The 11948-nt window shown below is 39.6% G+C and overlaps 1 protein-coding gene across 1 annotated transcript in view; it reads right to left on the bottom strand.

Annotated features, from left to right (window-relative positions):
• Positions 1 to 11948, bottom strand: part of dmrt3a (doublesex and mab-3 related transcription factor 3a) — a 22593-nt gene that overhangs the window by 9824 nt on the left and 821 nt on the right. The window lies entirely within an intron of this gene.

Below are 11948 nucleotides of genomic sequence, written 5' to 3'. Positions count from 1 at the left end.
CATAAATTATACAAGAGAGACGGTTTGCACCTTAATAGGTTAGGGACCAGCATTCTGGCAGGCAGGTTTTCTTCTGCAACACAGCTACGTTTAAACTAAATAGTGGGGGGGAGGGGACAAACTGGATGTTTAAGGAGGAAATTGAAGGGAAAGTTAGAACAAGGGAAGTCAAGAAAAACAACTGTATCAATGAGGCAGAAAACTCAAAACGGGATCATGCTGTAAGGTTGAGTAAAATAGGAGTTGATGGGAAGGGTGAGGGCAGTAACAAATTAAAAATACTATACATGAATGCATGAAGCATTAGAAATAAGATGGATGAGCTTGAGGCCCATTTGGAAATTGGCAGATACGATATTGTGGGGATAACTGAGACGTGGCTTCAAGTGGACAGGGCCTGGGAAATGAATATTCAAGGCTACACATGCTATCGTAAGGACAGACTGACAGACAGGGGGGGTTGGGGTGGCCATGTTGGTAAAGGATGATATTCAGTCCCTTGCGCAGGGGGACCTAGAGTCAGGGGATGTAGAGTCAGTGTGGATAGAGCTGAGAAATACTAAGGGTAAAAAGATCCTCTTGTGAGTCATCTACAGGTCCCCAAACAGTAGTCTGGATGTCGGATGTAAGTTGAATCAGGAGCTGAAATTGGCCTGTCGCAAAGATGTTACTACAGTTGTTATGGGGGATTTCAAAATGCAGGTAGACTGGGAGAATCAGGATGGTATTGGACCTCAAGAAAGAGACTTTGTGGAGTGCCTCAGAGATGGATTCTTAGAACAGCTGGTGCTGGAGCCTACCAGGGAGACGGCAATTCTGGATCTGGTATTGTGCAACGAAGATTAGGGACCTCGAAGTGAAGGAACCATTGGGAAGTAGTGACCACAATACAATAAGCTTCAATCTGCAATTTGAGAGGGAGAGGGTACAGTCGGAAGTGACAATATTTCAATTGAATAAAGAGAACTATGGAGCTATGAGGGAGGAACTGGCCAAAGTTCAATGTGCAATACCTTAGCAGGGATGACTGTGGAGGAACAATGGTGGATATTTCTGTGTATAATGCAGAAGTTGCAAGATCAGTTCATTCCAAAAAGGAAGAACGATCCTAGGAGGAGGCATGGGTGGCTGTGGCTGACAAGGTAAGTTAAGAAACGTATAAAGTTAAAAGAGAAAAAGTATAACATAGCAAAGATAAGTGGGAAAACAGAGGACTGAGAAGTTTTTAAAGAACAACAGAGGATTACTAAGAAGGAAATACGCAGAGAAAAAATGAGGTACAAAGGTAAACTGGCCAATAATATAAAGGAGGATAGTAAAAACTTTTTTAGGTATGTGAAAGGCAAAGAAATGGTTAAGACTAAAATTGGGCCCTTGAAGACAGAAACAGGGGAATATATTACGGGGAACAAAGAAATGGCAGAAGAATTGAATTGGTATTTCAGATCTGTGTTCATTGGGGAAGACACAAGCAATCTCCTTGCGGTAACAGTGGCTGAAGGATCTGAACTGATGGGAATTTATATTTGCCAGGAATTGTGTTGGAGAGACTGTTAGGTCTGAAGGTTGATAAGTCCCTGGGGCCTGATGGTCTACATCCCAGGGTACTGAAGGAGGTGGCTCGAGAAATCGTGGATGCATTGGTGATTATTTTACAGGAAATTATAGACCAGTTAGTCTGACCTCAGTGGTGAAAAAGATGCTGGAGTCTATTATAAAGGATGAAATTACAACACATCTGGATTGTAGTAACAGGGTAGGTTAGAGTCAGCATGGAGTTATGAAGGGGAAATCATGCTTGACTAATCTTCTGGAATTTTTTGAGGATGTAACTCTGAAGATGGATGAGGGAGATCCAGTAGATGTAGTGTACCTGGACTTTCAGAAACCTTTTGATAAAGTCCCACATAGGACGTTAGTGAGCAAAATTAGGGTGCATGGTATTGGGGGCAAAGTACTCCTCTGTTGTCTAAATCCTATCTCAAACAAAATCCGTCTTGCAGATCACTTCAATTGTTGCTGAATTGCATTAATCAGCAAACCTAACACTTAAACAGAAAATTCTTATTCAGGTTAAATCTTCTTTTGCTATTCCCTATCTCTTGAACATTCTCAACCCTATGACTCCTTCCCCCAAGCTTGCTATTCCTTTTCCTCCAGCTTCTTCAGCATCTCTCCCTCCCTTTGCTTCATTGGGTTTGATTATTAAATCCTTATTAAAGGATTGGACACTCTGGAGGCAGGAAACATTTTTCCGCTGATGGGTGAGTGCCGATCCAGAGGACACAGCTTAAAAATACGGGGTAGACCATTTAGGACAGAGATGGGGAGAAACTTCTTCACCCAGAGAGTGGTGGCTGTGTGGAATGCTCTGCCCCAGAGGGCAGTGGAGGCCCAGTCTCTGGATTCATTTAAGAAAGAGTTGGATAGAGCTCTCAAAGATAGTGGAATCAAGGGTTATGGAGATAAGGCAGGAACAGGATACTGATTAAGGATGATCAGCCATGATCATATTGAATGGTGGTGCAGGCTCAAAGGGCAGAATGGCCTACTCCTGCACCTATTGTCTATTGTCTATTGTCTGTTAATATTTTGTTTGCATCAGGGTGGTGCTTTAGTAACAATTTTCCTTCTGGACTTTATAGAGTAGATTTTGATAATTTGACCTTACTGGTCATTTTCTTTACACTTAAATTTGCTACTGCGCTGCATCATCATTGGCACTCAAATCCGTTTTCATTTAGAGCCTACAATTAAATACATTGCATCAAGTATCATCTGAAAATGGATTTCACAACCTTCGGTCAACCTCCAGAGTGAGGCAACATTCCAGCCATAAATCCCAGTTCCCTGTTTGTTTATTAAGTTTAAGTCTCATGCTGATCAGGCATTGATAGTGTGAGCATTCCCAAATTTTTTCCAAGATTCCCTTGTCCTTTCCAATGTGTATTTATTTATTAAAAATGTGTTTTTGATCAAAGTGCACTATTTAATATAATTGAATTTCTGTTGGATTCTCCTGATTTCCCATCACAGGTTTATCAGAGGTATTCCAGGCTCTCTGGTGAAGTTGCATTTTTGGCTGCTAATGCTATTTCCCTGGAGATTCCATTGATTTTGTATTAATGTTATAGCGGTAGATTGAAACTTCCAAATGTGCTGTAGGTTAGGTGCGTTCATGGGAAATGTAGGGTTACAGGGTAGAGGGATAGGTTGGTGTGGGATTCTCTTTGGAGGGTCATTGTGGACTTGTTGGGCTGAATGGCCTGTTTCCACACTGTCTGGATTCTACGAAATAAATAACCAGATGCCAATGGATAGAAAGTAGTGAAAGAGAGATTTTCTAGAATATCTGACTTAGAGGAATTTGAGGCAAAGTAATGTTCCATTAGAGAAAAGGGAGTGAAATTTTGTTTGAATGGATAGAAAAAAAAGGAAAGAAGTTATTGAGCAAAATACACAGAAATAACCTTATGAAGGGCAAATACTATTGTGGAAGACAGAAAGAGTGTTATATGACAGAAAATGAAGATACATTATTGGGAGTGAGGAGACTATCAATACCTTTACTAGGTGCGAAACAAAAGTGGTTACATTTAGAAATGAGCATAGTCTATTTATAAACAATGTACCTTTAACTTATGAAATGAAATGTCTTGGGACGCTCACTAATATATTGAAACCAAACCATCAGCTTGTGCCATCTGTTAAATAGCACCTTGATATGTAGAATTCTGAGATTTTAAGGTACCATGTTCCAGAATTAATTTTATTATGAAACTTACAAACTATTGGTTTTGATTGAATGGAATAATGATTATCATCATAATGAGCTATAGGCATTAGGATGATCCAATTATATGTTAAGTAAGAATGATATAAAACACCTATTTGTCATTTATGTTCTGAAGAAGGGTCACTGGATTTAAAGCATTAACTCTGTTTCTCTCTTCCCAGATGCTACCAGACCGAGTGAGTTTCTCCAACAATTTCGGTTTTTGTTTGTGTCACTTATTAAGGACCATTAGGAGCAATACTAGAACCTAAAATAGCATTTAACATTAGAATAATTACTTGAAGTTAATATTTCTTGACCAGTTAATAAAATTAACAGTAATTAAAAAGTTATCTTTTGATATATATTAATAATGTATTTAAGATGAGGGGGAGAGGTTCAAAGGAGATGCAAGGGACAAGTTTTGTTTTACACAGAGAGTGGTAGGAGTCTGCCAGGGCTGGTGGTGGAGGCAGATAGGATAGAGGCATTTAAGGAACTTTTGGATAAACGAATAACTATGCAAGAAATTGAAGGATGTGGACCAAGGGGATTGGTTTAATTTCGTGTCATGTTCGGTACAACATCACGGGCCATAGGCTCCATTCCTGTGCTGTACTGTTCTACGCTCTATGCAATTGATTGGAAAATGCTTACTTCTGCCCTGGCATCTTCTCAAATCTTCTTCTCATAGTCTTAGAATAGAATAAAAGGTTTAAAGTGAATAGTTATATTGCTTAACGTGGGATTATGAAAGGAGCAGTTGATAGGGAATATATTACATTTGGAAACATTTAAATTGCTTTTTTGTCAAGTTAACAAATGAGAGTTTCATTAATCCTGTTTCCATATGATCCAGTTCAAGTTTTAGTTATCTGAGAGGTTCTTGTGATTATCGATAATAGATACTCCTGGAAAATACAGTGATCGATTTTATGTGCATAATCAAATGTTAACATGTTTATGTGGGAGCATGTTTTAAAATGTAATAGGGGGAATATTGTGTGCCACTGCTTAAACTCATTGCAAATGATCCTTATGTTAAAAAATAACCACCCATTACAAAATCAAAGGGGTTTTCTTGCTGTAGAGAAGGGAGTTTGCTGAACTGTGTATTCAATTAAGTGATGAAAGTTACTGGAATGTACACTTCCACCGGCGTCAAAGCAGCAGGAGCAAAGCTCGCATATTCATTTCAATTTTATTTCTCTCGGTGGTTTTACACCTCTGATTGCCTCTGTGGGATTGTAACTGAAACTGAGACCTTTTCTTCTCTCGACTCATGATGTTTCTCTGAATTAATTTTCTTATTGAACATAATTTTGCTCTTGGGTGTCTGAAATTACATGCTTTCTACAGCCTGGTCTGACCCTTGCACTTGGTTCCCATTGGAAATTATGTCACATGTCTGTTGCTTGTTTTACTCACATTAAACTTCATTGAAAATATTTATCGAGTTTTTCACCATTGCAATTCTGTCCTGAATTGTCATCATTGGTCATTATGCGCTTGGATAGTTTTGTAGGAAACTTGGTCAATTATCTCAATCATAGAATGGATTCAGTTTTAAAATTATGACCCTTATCTATTTCGAGACACGTTTACCAATAACTTGTAAAGTGCAGGAATAACACTAGAAATCTGAAATGGAAACGAAAAATGTTAGGAATAAAGATTGCTGCAGATTGTACTTTCCCCTTTCAGATGCCGATCGGGTTACTGTGTTAGAACGATTTCAGTTTAATCTTTGTGTTTCTGGTGTCATAGACTCGATTGCAAAGGAACAAGTTGCACTTAGAGTAACATTTAGATATTAAACAAGAACAGAAATTACTGGAGAAGCTCAGCAAGTCTGGCAACATCTGTGGAGAGTGAAAGGAAGCTAACGTTTCGACTCTTCACGTGTATTTAGCTAAGTTGTAAATTGTAATATCACACCAAGTTGATTTTAAATCTTATTATTAATGTCTTGGCAGAGTTACACTGTTTGGAAACAAGCAATCAACGCAGTTTTATGGTTCTTTTTAAAAGTCAGTTCAGGCGCAGAAATTTCACGGGGAGTGGATTTGGGCTCCTCTGGGCCGCTTTGCGAAATGAACGAGACAAAGTTGAAAATGCTTCGAAACAAAATGCCCCGTGTTTGGGTTATGGCGTGACGTGGGGGGAGTGCGCTCTGTAATGTTCAGAAGTGAGAGATAACGAGGAATACCGGATTACTCTGGTGATCTCTCGAGTAGAGAGACTGTCTCCAAATCTGGACGAAGGGACGCTTGGCGACAATAATCCCAGTGACCTTGGATTTCCAGGGCGAAAGGCAACATTTACGATTCAGTCCAGAAAGGCAGTGCCCTTTTGATTAATAACGATTGACTTCCCCAGCTCTCCTGAAGAAACTGTTAACAGAACTGCTGACTGGATAGCAAACCGCTCTGCAGCAACACAGATCTTATTGTATTCCCAAACAACTCGCCTGTTGCTTGGTAACATTTCAATGATGTTTGATCCGTCTTTTTTTAGCAGAAGTTATTATGGTCCTATTTCGATTAAATCTGCCTTAGTTTGATTGCTGTAATTTGTTAGGAGTCTTGCATTAGAGCGGATTATTAATCATGTGTTCGAATCCAATACTGTGGTATTCGCCATGTCTGTTTTCACATTAAGGTGTTAAAAATCTGTCAATTATAATTGAGGCAATGTTTCTTTTCAAAATAAAGTGCTTTTTGAAGCCATCAATAACCCCCGACCCCCCAACCGTTAAAGCCAGACCATCATCAACTCTTTCTTTAAAAATCTTTCGATAAATAAACACTTTAAACGTTAAGACAAATAGCGCTGCAGAATAAGAAGTAACTTGCAGCTAGTTCAAATAACGAATTAAATAGTATTGCTGAAAGTATCTCCTTCCTCTGGGTTATTGGGCGATAATTTAATGGAGAATTGTCAGTTTGCTTTGTTCAGGTTCGTGGTTCCCTTTATAATTACATTTACATCAGGAAACCACTCGATGTTGTGTCCCCGGTTCACTGCGAGGGACCTACACAATCCTGACCACTGAGCTATTAACGAATATCTTCGCAGTTAGTAATATCGAGCCCAACACATAGCAGAAAGTGTTTGAGCGTGAAACTATCCTTGGGTATGATGCAAGTTTATATGTATTGTTAGAACACGGGCTGCTCATTAATTACCGTCTAGACTTTAAAGTCGTGCAGCTAAAGGCCGTTTTGTCCCTAAATGCTGTTAATGTGAAGTGTCAGCTTTATAATGCAGAGACTGTGAAAGTGGTGTATTAAATTTCCTGCCTTGCTGTACTTTGGGGTACAATGGTTTCAGAGACAAGTGAATTGTAAAGTTCAAACCCCTGTTTCCCACCCCACCCGAGCCGCTCCGAAAGAACCGGCGTTGTTACAAATCGCCGCACCGACGGCTGACGCTGTTTGTTAATAATCCAAACAAATAAAAGACAGTTTTCACTCAAATGGTTAATTTTATAATTCTTTTGTGAATTAAAAAAAAAGTTTATCAAACTAATCACAGACAACGCTGCTAGCTCTATTCTCGGTGTACGCAAGAACGGACGCTTATTTCAAACTAAGGAGGTTTTTTTGAAAACAACAAAAATAGTCTTAAATATGTAATGATCTGCAAGATTCTCACTGCAATGAAATGAAGTTTGACCAATAGAATTGCTCAGTATCTTACTCTTTTTTAACTCTTCGCATCATCTTGACTATAACGAAAATAGCCCTTTCCAAGGCCTTATTGGGTGACTGTAGGTTTCATTGAACGTATAAAAGGTGAAATCACCATCGCGAGACAGTGATATGACATAACTAAGAAAATCGTCACTATAATATTGAGAGTAACAAGTGCAGTTTGTAATAGGAGGATTAATTAATTAAACTAATAAACAAACCATCGACACCAACTGAACAACTCCACTTTACAACAGCCCTTATCTACTCTAGTGTAACAAAATGGATAAATAAGTTAAAATATTGAAATGACGATATTCAAGATGATTTGGTATTAGCAACAAAGATGAAACACTAAAACGTTTAACTATGGTCTACATGGCACACCAACACACTTTGAATAGTGCTGAAGGTAACGTGTTTATTACCCCGTTATGGTTTTCTTGTTAATATGTACATAACGTGTCCTTTACAAAACAACACGAAAGCTGCAAGGCGAAAAGAATAGATTTAGGAGTAACAAGTGACCTAGCTCCTTCCATGTGTCTGTTTTAACTAGAAATTAATCAGGTGTCCCATAAAGAGGCCATTTTCAAATGCAGAACATAATGTGACTGGGTAATACTCTATTTAACTCAGTAAACGACACAAAGCGAAAGTTTCGCTGTAAAAAAAATGGATCTGTTAAAAGAATTAGGATACATTAGAATACATTTTTCTGTTAAAGCTTTCGTCAGTGTTTGAGTGTTATGGAACCAATCCAATAACCACCATTAAATTGAAGGGAAATGGTTGGAGTCCGTATTTTTACAGCATACAGAAGTGGATTTTGTAAAGGCGGATATTTTTGAGAAGCATAACGTAAATAAATTTAAAATCGGCATACATTGCAAGAGCAGCAATGAGACAATGGTCGGCCAGTCTGTTTTAGTGTGGGATAAATTATCGACACATGAGGGAACCTCCCTGCTTTCCCTCAGCAGTTATCCAGGTGAAAAAGCTAAGGCGACAGTGTAATGGTTTGTTGGAAAGCGACCAGCTCTGACAGTGAGAGTGCTCTCTCAGCGCTACAGCCCACAGTTAACTCTCCCGCGTGGGACATTGACAGGAAGCTTGCCTGACCTGGGTTAACTCACCATTTTCTTTTCGTTGTCTCTACCCCTCATTGCTTACAGTTTCGGCAAAATGGTCTCAATACAATCCCTAAACGCCAAGAACTATTGTTGGCTATTTCATGTTCGTCGCTATTCGTACAACCATTCGATCTTAAACCCATATTCATAATCTAGTTTGCTCTTTAAACTGTAAGCATTCTTTCATCTTTAATCATTACCTTTACTAATAATTTGTTATTAAATCTAACAAATAGACATGTTCAGTAAACCCCCACACCCAGCCCCTTCCCCCGTCAGGTTATGTTCCCACCTGAATCATTTACAGGAAAGCCTAGTTTCAAAGTCCCTTTAATTTTGGAAGCTTTGCATTGAGGTCAATATTAAATTTAACGTCATGATCGTATCCAGTGCGAATGTACAACTGACCTTGCTATTCCTGTGTGCCGCGCCCCGAATGGCACCTTGTTAGACAGTCCATGAAGGTATCACCCATTACAAAACCCCCTGTCTAAATCAGCTCGGCTCGCTTATGGAAGGTTAATGGTTATCACGCTATATTCTGCACTCGAACGTGTGCCTAGGAGATGTTATTGTAAATGAATTCCAGATTATATTAAAACGAGATTTATTTATATTTTAATTTCTGAGTGCTGCCTTCAATGTTTGGTCTAACTGAATGTTTTGGGATTACGCTCAGTGCCGGGGTTTAGTTGCCTGGTCTGTATGAGGTTGGCTCACGTTCATATGCTGAGAGATGGAAAGCCTTTAAATCCGCGGATTTCACTGCTCGATGTTTGTACAGATAGGAACCTGCTGTCTTTACAGAAAACCTCTTTTCAACCTGACAAATTAGTAGTTACTCATGCATTTCCCTTTTTAGCAACCATTACTGTGTAATTTTAGCAACCATTACCCTGTAATTGTACGAACATAAATTCGTTAAAAAAAAACCCCAACTTAAAAAAAGTGTTTGTTTCACAGTATCCGAGTTTTGGATGTTAAATGTGGTCGGATTATTTACTAGATGCAGGTAAAAAAAAATCCCGGTTCAACTCCCAACTTCAGGCTGAAATATTCTCAATACGTTACTAACCTCAAATGAGGGTTCTTGTGGTGCAGTGGTAGTGTCCCCACCTCTAGCGCAGGGGAATGGGTTGAAGTCCGACCTACTTCTTTAATAATATCTCCGAACAGGTTAATTAAATGTTCCTAAAATGAACGTTGGATACAGACTATTGCAGAAGTCTGCAGCCAAACTTTCTTTATCTGTCTTGGAATGAAACGAGAGAGGGGACGATGGTTAAATCCCCTTGATCACATCTCTCAATAAATTAAACCAATAAAATAACTCACTTTATTCCAATCTAATCCAAAATCAAATGTACATCCACTTGTAAAACGTTTCCGAAGGTTTACGCTGCATTTTTTTCTAAAAACCTTTCTTTTTGCAAATTGGTTTCTCCAAGTGTTTAACCCTGAGCAGACTAAGATTTGCTCAGGTCATTTCCAGTCGCGCGTTTTCCCCGCAGCTCACTGATCCCTGAGCGAGTGGACCCTGGGAAACCCAAACGCTCCTTCGGCCCGAGGAGAGTTTGGAGTCTCTCAAACAACCAGCGCAAAGCCCATTCAGCACCCGCTCCACCGAGTCTCACATATTCGCAAACAGCACTGCCGTACAGCGGATGCTTTTTTTTTCAAAGTCAAAAATGAAATTACAAATGAAAATGAGGTCGGAAGAAATCTTCGTGGTAGGGTTTTTTTAAACGTTCACTCACGGTATGGAGGGCAGCATGTATTCCCGTCCCCATTACAAAGACCTGCTCAAGGAATGGCCTCAAGGAATTCCCGAAAACACACATCACTGTTAGTCTCTTCATAGAAGTCCACTGATTAAACAATTCACAGGCTCTTAATTATAAAAACAATGAATTGTACGGACAGGAAGCTGTCTGAGGGGTTATAAACCTGGGTATAATTTAGCTCCAACCAGAGATTTGTTTTCTGCAATTGTTTCTGAATTGAGTTAAAAATCACACAACACCAGGTTATAGTCCAATAGGTTTATTTGGAAGTCTAGCTGTTGGACTATAACCTGGTTCTGTGTGATTTTTAACTTTGTCCACTCCAGTCCAATCTCCAAATCGTATCTGAATTGAACCGAGTAAACGCGTCATATTTGCAAAATATTCCTCCTTATTGTCAGCGGACTGAAAATTGTCCTCCCTTCAGATCTTTGCCCTTTGAGGGACTTCAGATCTACACTCGGAGAATTTGGAATCGGGACCTGGTTATGAAGTGTGCACATGTCGATGCTCATTCGGATTTATACTGTAGCGATTTGGAACTCCGTGTACTTATCGATGGGTTTAATCTGTCTGGAACATGTTATCCTTGTTCAAAACACCGAATGAATTTGTTTGAGGAAACTGTTGTGAGAAATTTTTTTTGTGTGTGTTCCGCAGGAAGCTCAGTCTAAAACTGACTCTATGCAATGAGTGAAACATTAAAGGGTCACTGGACCCGAAACATTAACTCTATTTTTCTCTCTCCGGACATACAGGCAGACCTGCTGAGTTTCTCAAGCAGTTTCTGGCTCTGTTACAGATTTCCAGCGTCTGCAGTTTTGGTTTTAATTTATTCGGGACGTTATGTTTTCTGTTTCACGCATTTTAATTGAAACAAGTCGGAATATTTCTATTACCTGTGTTCTTAAATTATAACTTTAATTCGTAAAGTTAAATATACTAATCAGAAGATCTGACTAAAGCAGGCTGTAATGGGTCAAAAAAACCCTTCAGAAACCTGTCACGTTTCTGACCGTGCGTTAATCCGGAGCCGGTTACCGATTCCACAACCACGGGCTGTCCACGGACTAATCAGAAACAAGAACAAAAACTGCTGGCGAAAGTGCTTGTTTGTTTCAGTTCGTCAGCATCCACCTAATCACCCGTACAACTTATACCGTAGTCACCATTGCAACCCAGACTTGCTCTAAATAAAACTGCGGAAATCTCGAACAAATCTGCAGAAGGCTCACTCGACCCGAAATTCCGGGTCTCCCTCCACAGAAAGTGGCAGACCCTCCGAGTTTCTCCAGCACTTGTTGTTTTGTTTTAGTGTGGTTTGCCCTCCCTTCCGTTCTGTCAGGGCGATGTCAGCATCTCATTCGGGGTAAAAATAAGAAATCCCCCTTTGCTTTGTTTCCACACACACACACCCACACACACACACACACACACTCACTGTCTCTCTCACTCTCACACTCACTCTCTCACACTCACTCACTCTCACAAGCTCTCTCACTCTCTCTCTCTCACTCTCTCACTCTCACTCTCACTCTCTCACTCTCACTCTCACTCTCTC

Source organism: Chiloscyllium plagiosum, chromosome 2, assembly GCF_004010195.1.
Source record: "Chiloscyllium plagiosum isolate BGI_BamShark_2017 chromosome 2, ASM401019v2, whole genome shotgun sequence".
Classification (NCBI taxonomy): Eukaryota; Metazoa; Chordata; class Chondrichthyes; order Orectolobiformes; family Hemiscylliidae; genus Chiloscyllium; species Chiloscyllium plagiosum.
Note: the sequence above shows the minus strand (reverse complement) of the source record. Positions and strands in the feature narration are given on the sequence as shown.